The sequence below is a fragment of the Engraulis encrasicolus genome, chromosome 8, assembly GCF_034702125.1.
Source record: "Engraulis encrasicolus isolate BLACKSEA-1 chromosome 8, IST_EnEncr_1.0, whole genome shotgun sequence".
NCBI classification, from domain to species: domain Eukaryota; kingdom Metazoa; phylum Chordata; class Actinopteri; order Clupeiformes; family Engraulidae; genus Engraulis; species Engraulis encrasicolus.
Genome location: NC_085864.1, coordinates 7636871 through 7644248, shown reverse-complemented (window position 1 = coordinate 7644248; position 7378 = coordinate 7636871). Strand labels below are relative to the sequence as shown.

General features: G+C 44.2%; 1 protein-coding gene across 2 annotated transcripts in view; it reads left to right on the top strand.

Moving 5' to 3' along the window:
* The first annotated feature begins 395 nt into the window (after nucleotides 1-395).
* The window catches only part of clip3 (CAP-GLY domain containing linker protein 3), a 42506-nt gene continuing 35523 nt past the window's right edge, over nucleotides 396-7378 (top strand). For both annotated transcript variants that reach the window (XM_063204282.1, XM_063204281.1), the window contains exon 1: nucleotides 396-521. The gene's annotated coding sequence lies outside the window, so the exon portion shown is untranslated. The remainder of the gene's footprint in view (nucleotides 522-7378) is intronic.

The following is a 7378-nucleotide window of genomic DNA, read 5'->3' as shown; positions in this document are numbered from 1 at the left end:
AAAAAAAGTCGATTTGATGGTCAAAGTGTCCAGGATTTTTGTCAGAGTGAGGTGGCAACCCTAGTGAGAGACCAACTAAGAAGACTTATTTCACACCTCTCAAAGACGTTAGACCACATTGAAATTTTTGAATTTAGGATGAAAATATAATATACATTAATTTTGCCATAGTGTTGCATTTAAATGTGAAAGACAGAACATAATGAAGGCTAGGTTAACTTCGTGCAGGTTGTGTTGCTCCCAAGTCAACAACAAACCAACAGCAAAACGTATGGGCGTCGGGCATCATCATCAAGCTTGGTTGCTTTTGCGCCGCTGTGAATGGATGCGCCGAGTGGTCCATGCGTGAGTCAGAGGCGTGACGCAGGCAGGCAGCAGGCGAGGAGAAGGGCACAAGACACAGCCTGCCATCAGCATCCATTCCGCCTCCCATCGCCCTTGTATTGCGTCGCAAACGGGGAAAACAGGCCAGCGAAGAAGAAAGACGACACAAACCAAGAAACGCCTTGGCTTGTTTTCAGGTGAGATAGAACTGCGAAAATGTGAATTACAACGATTCCAAGGGTTAGAAATGGCTACTAAAGCGATAAAAATATGCTAATGCAGAGAGTGTGTCTCTGCTGTTTGCATTGGGAATCCATGTTCTCTTGGTGATGGGCTTGAGAGGAAGAAAGGCTCGAGGATGCTGAGGATTTCCTTGGCGCAAGGAGAGAACTGAACGTTGGTTACCTTGCCAAGGGGAGATTAAATCTGAAGGTTAATTTGTTATTCTATACCTTTTCGTGGTTTGGAGAGATTTCCGTGTGATAATTAGAACGGCGTGTGGTTGAACGGTGGGCTGTTTACATGTGGCGACAGTCCTAAATGCGTGCGTGCACGCCTTGGTGTAACCCTGGCTGCGTAGGCTGTACCTCGAAAACGCGTGAACAACAATATTATATGTAACTATCGGAATATCAACAATGCGAGCTGTATCCATTATTAAGCTACATTAGGTGTTTACGTCTACAAGGGATGTGTAGGCCTACTGTGTAACATCTGTAAGGACGGTGTCACGATCGAAACACTGCTCAATGTGGCCTACATAGTAGCTTATTATAGCCCATAACATGAAGACAGTCTTGTCTCAAGCAGAAAAATAACATTTCAGTGTTATGATAGGTCTGTTAGCCTATAGTTTTGTTCATAGACCCTAACCCACCCTGACAATTCAGTGGTTACCCACTTTTTAAATGATGCACTGTGGGAGGCAATGTCATATTATTAAATGGGTCATATAGTCTATTCTATTAATTTCAATCAAAGACTATATGAGTATCAACACCAGTCATGGTCATCTTGTATTTAATATTTAATGTTGCATTTCGGACTGAGTCCCTGGTCTAATAATATATTCTGGCTGTAGGTAATCATGCAGACCTTGTCATTTTAGCCATTGTAACGTCCCTCTCTTGGATATCTGGCTTTTATGTCAAGATGCTGGGAATCGCTAATCTACTCGACTCATGAACAAGGCTGCGTTCCTCCTTGATGAGGGGCAGGCAGTCTTAATCTTCTGGGTTGATGAACAAGGCTATAGCCTAGCTGATTGTCTTGGTGATGAAGGCCAGGCATAGACTAAAGGGCCAAAATGGGCAGCAAAGCACTCTGGGTAAGGGCTGCTTAGTGCTTGGATAAATCCAAAGTCAAACTGACATTACAGTGCATTTATCTGTGACTCACTCATTCATTTACTCATTCATTAATTCATTCATTATTCAAATTGTTTTGTGTTTGGGTGCATTTGGTGTCATGGTATAGCCTACATCAAGATCCCTGCAGCTATTTCCAATATGCCCTGTCATGTGCTTGGTTCTTCCATGGCAACAGACTGCCTGTCTGTATTACTTGTGTATAGTAGAGTCAGTAGCCTAACTTGTGTTAAACAAAATTCTGAAGTGCTAATACTAATCCAACAAAACCAAGGTTAAAATAAGTCACAGGAAGTGCATTTTCCTTTCTTCTAAACTGTAAGCGTAGTGCATTGATGAACATGAATGAAATATTATATATTATATATAATAATTTGATGGTGGTGCGGTAAGTATTTGTGAAAAAGGTAACATTTGTGAATTGGCAGCATGAATTCTGGAAGTAAACTATTAAAAAAATATTACACAGTGCACCTTGAAAACCACTCAGAACCCACCACAGATTTGATTCAACTAGCACAGAGTCCGCTGATCGTGATGAGTGATATTATAACATTATGCCGAGTCCTCCTCCATAATAAATTAAGACCTGATGATTGGCATTCTGGTAACAGCAAATTTAGTGTATGTCTTCACTCTAAGAATATTCCATTACATATTATATTAATATTCCAAACATGGTAATTAGTTTACAATAGTATTCATGACACATCACTGGCTCTGGCTCCCTCCCTCCGTCTTTCTGTCTCTCGGTCTCTCTCGCTTTCTCTCTCGCTCTCTCTCTCTCTCTGTTGCTCGTGACTCCTCGATTCTCTCTCCCGGTCACACATATAGGAGGAGTCATAGCCTCTACGCAGATGGGACCGTCAGCAGGTCTGTTCTTTCATTGCAGAAAAGACTCAACAACATCACAACAACATTGCTATGACATTACAGAGAACCTTAAGTAACAGTGATGTTATAACAGAGCAAAGGGGTTAAAATGAAACTCTGGAATTTTCCACACTTCTTCCATTTTTCCTCTGCTGTCTTTTCTGCACAGTCAGCTCAGCTGCAGGTTTCCCTTATCTACCCCCTTCCATGCAGATGGGATCGTCAGCGATCCAATTCACTATTTGCTTAAAAAAAGGTTAACTACATCATAACAACACTGCTATGACGGTGCCAAAAGTCTCCAGTAACAGAGTAGACACGGTTCCCATTTTGATGACAATAACATAGACTCTCCATGAAATGGATAATCTTTCGACCACAGAACAAACCAACACAAGCCAGCCCAGGGCTGTCTGCTGTGGCTGTGCAGTGATTATGCAGTAGTGTTGGTGGTGGCAGAAGACTTTGCTGCGGTGACAGCTGATGCTGACAGCACCTGCCCTGCAGTGAGACTTCAGGGTTGAGAGAGTGTGAGAGATGTTTTGGTGACATTTTGTGGTGAGGTGTGTGGGGATATTGTGAGGGGTTAAGGAATCTCAGGCTAGCCATGGAGATGGAGACGAAGGCAGGCTGTGAAGGCCTGTAGTGCATGGACCAGTGTTACTCTTTAATTTCAGGCATCCCCAAACATCCACCACACGACTCTCAGTGACGCCAGCATTGTGAGCATCACCAGCGTGCGTATGTGCATCTGTTCGTGGGTGCGCACAGGCACATCTGAGTGATGCAACTGTAAGAAATGTTCAGTTCGGGGTTGATGCATTTCTAGAGTGCCAGGGAGTTACAACCAGTTCCATAGACTCCAACCCTTTACATTAGTTAGTGATGCCTTAGTAAATATTATTGTCGTAAAGGCACGTGTCAGCTCAATGCCTCTGTGTGTGTGTGTGTGTGTGTGTGTGTGTGTGTGTGTGTGTGTGTGTGTGTGTGTGTGTGTGTGTGTGTGTGTGTGTGTGTGTGTGTGTGTGTGTGTGTGATCCCTATTTGGGAGAAAGGAAGAAAGGCAGTGAGCCCACACCCAAATTACCTCCCCTAAATCTTGTGCTTGACTGACAACAACACTGCTTCAGATGGAGATAATGTTACAAACAGCCCGTAGAACTTACTCCTGATGTTTGGAAACAGCAACAACAACAACAAAAACGAAAACAAATAAGTACTTCCTCCTTGGCTAATGCGGTCTCCTCTTACATTTTAGGTAGGAACAGCAATCTTCTCATTGAATAATCGTCCAGGGAGAATTCCCTCTGCCGTATGCTTTTTTCCAGAGCTGCTGAGTGCTACTCAGTGCAGAACACTATGCTGCCGTACAAAGTAGTGCTTTAATGATATTGTATCGAATTGAGAAAACGTGATACACAGTCACGATACTGTATCGTGATGCAAGAAGGCAGTATCCTAATATGCCCTTTTGATTTTTTTGTTTCACTTCAGTCCAGAAAACAACCACACGATATGATGTGATGGTGCTTCCGAGCTTTTTTTTACATTATTAGTAACCCCTTGTTACCTATTTTACCGATAAATTATCATCAAAAAAAATCATTTAAAAACTTTTGGGATGTATCAAACTATTGGTCAAAAATTGTAATACGAACCGAATCATGAGTTGAGTCTATCGTTACAGCCCCAGTACAAAGACGAACTGCGGTAACTACTATATTTTGTCAAAATCGATTAATACTAAAAATGGTTTTGATATCACCTCCTTTATCTTGTGACAAAGCCCTATCATCCAAATTTGTCCCGTTTTAGAGATATTGCTATGTCAAATCTGCAGTAAGTGCAATATTCACTGCAATATTCAACCTAATACCAATACTGTACCTTGAAGGCCCTTTTCTCAGTTTCAATGTTGCTGTTGTTACTGCACTTTGCCTTTGTAGGGCAGTATAGTCAGTGCTGCTGTCAGTGACAGCTGACAGCATCACCACCCCTCCCCCCAAACAATGTAATGAGGATCAAAATGCTGCCCCCTACCTCTCGTTGTGCCCAGGTAAACTCACCCCTTTGTGTCCCCTACCCCGGTCAGCTTCCCTGACTGCACATTACTTGACTACATTGACTAGCCTGTTCTACTGTAGCTTGCCCCACATATCTCACGTGCACATCATCAGACTGATCCTGATGCATACTGTACAGTACAGTAGATGTGACACTGACTGACTGCAGGGAACTGCGGACTGTGGCTCTGTGTCACATTGACCCACATACTCTACAGAAGAGGGCTAGTTTTCTAGTTTACATGCGTGCACTGCTGTCCTTTGCAGACTACCACAACCTTAGTATCGACAGTCTAGTCTTGTATGGTAAATATCTCAGAGGAGGCAGGGGGCTAGAGCTCAATCCACTGCTTGTTTAACACCCATTGATTCATTTCGATTAACTTGGGTAGATTTTTGTCGAACAGCAGAGGAAATGACCTTGTAGACTAGAGCTAGTCTTCACAGATAGTAAGACTGGAGATTGAGTTTATAGCACTTAATTTGTCTTGTAACCAGGACTCTTTCTTGCTATCATTTTCGCTGATGTAAAGTGCATAACACTGTTACACTGAATTGTTCCTGGGGGGCCTTTGTCTGTTACTGGATAATGTTCTTAAAGCCAGCCCCTGGCAAATTCATAAGGGCAAAGCAGAGGTGTGAAAACTAAAAGTAGAAGTAAAGAAAAAACGCTGCCGCAATTTTGTCTAACACCTTGGACTTCACTGAGAAGTGTTAGCTTTTATCTGTCTTACAATCAATTGATTCGGAGATGGTTGGATCACATTTGTGGCAAGGTTTTTAGTGTTTTGCTATACACTTTATTCAAGGGGTCATTGGTACAGTGTAATAACTGGTGTAACAGCTGGTGTATAATAACATCATAAATTTACATCTTCTTTCAGTTTTGACACGTGTACATGGGCAGTGTGATTTGTTCATCGTCATGGCTATGTCTAAAGCTATATGAGGCAGAGCAGTCAAGGGTAAGCGGTTAGGGCGTCAGACTTGTAGCCCAAAGGTTGCCAGTTTGACTCCCGACCCACCAGGTTCAGTTCAGTTTGGTTTATTTGATAGGGACAGATACACATCATGTAGGCTATGCAAGCCCAACAGAATAGCATCATAGCATTCATAGCCTTGGCTAATTTACAATGCCCGTCCCTAGATTGGTTGGGGAGGGGAGTGATTAACCACTGCTCTTCCCCATCCTCCTCCATAACTAAGGTACCCTGAACATGGTACCACCCCACCGCACTGCTCCCTTGGGGCGCCATTTGGGGCTCCCCCCTTGCACGGGTGTGGCATAAATGCAATTTCGTTTTGTACAGTGTGGAGTGCTTTGTCACAATTACAATGGGAGTTCGAGTTTCCCAGGTGGGCTTTCACTTTCATCATCATATGATGAGTATTAATTGTGGTTGTTTGATGTGTGCCCTTTTTGTGAATGCCTTGGGTTTGTTCTGTGCATGGCCACTGATACTATCACAAAACATGTCTAATGTCTGAAGACTTAAGATTATTCTGGGTTCTTTGTTCAGAATAGCGTTCTGGAAACCCGTTGCAGCCTATCTTGCCCACACCCAGACATATGCCAGCAGTGTGATGTGGTCGTTGGTGTAGCGTATTCTGAAAGAGGACACCAAGGAAACAGTTCTCCTCCTCATCTGTCAGAGGAGAGTTCTGGAAGCATATTCATGCTCGGACACACGTACGCACATGCACACACACACAGGCACACACACACATACACACACACACACACATACAGGCCTGCCAACAGGGGAAGACAAATGGGTCCGTTTTCCTGGGTCCAGTGAGAGAGGGGGCCAGAATTGGGCTCTGATTACACTGAATGCATTGTGAGCGGTGGGCCCTTTTGTTTCAGATGATTTTGAGGCCGGGCCCGGTTACATTTCTTAGCGGCCCACACACAGACGCACACACTTGCGTAGGTGGCGTGACGTGGTCATCGTCGTAGCTAATGGCAAATGGACACAGCCCATCTCCACACCGGCCACATTAGCGCTGTCAGGAAGAGAGGATGGATGATAGCATTAGGATTCAACCAAGATGGCAGCCAGTGATTAGCTAGATGCTCTCTGATCTGTGCTGTACTCTGTAGAAGAACTCAGTAAGTGCACCCCCCACCACCCGTCAGTTACTCATCCTCTCTTTGAACTCTGGCCATGGGGATGAGCTGGTTTTATTTTGTTCGTACCTTTATTGATCGACGTACCGCAAGCACTTCAAGAGGCACGTGGTACACCCCTCACCTCAACTACTCTACCCTCCCTTAAGGACAGGCTCCTTAAGTATGGATCTCAACAAGCACTTTCCTTCTCTCTCTCTCTCTCTCTCTCTCTCTCTCTCTCTCTCTCTCTCTCTCTCTCTCTCTCTCTCTCTCTCTCTCTCTCTCTCTCTCTCTCCGTCTGTATATCTGTCTCTCTGTCTGCTCTGCCCATTTCTTTCTCTCTCTCTCTCTCTCTCTCTCTCTCTCTCTCTCTCTCTCTCTCTCTCTCTCTCTCTGCACTCCCACCTGTCTCTTTTCTCTTGGCCTCTATCTGAAATACAGTGTATCTGTTATGCAACCAGAAGCAATGTCTGCTGTCTTGTTGTTTTGGTTTACACAAACATATGGAGAGTCAGGCCACCTGTACAATGCTTCCGCAAGGAGATTCTAGATAGAACCTCAGGGTGCCATGGAAACGCTCGAGTCATTCGTCTGTCGCCGTGCCTACGCGGCTATGCCCAGCCACCCACGCGGGTGCT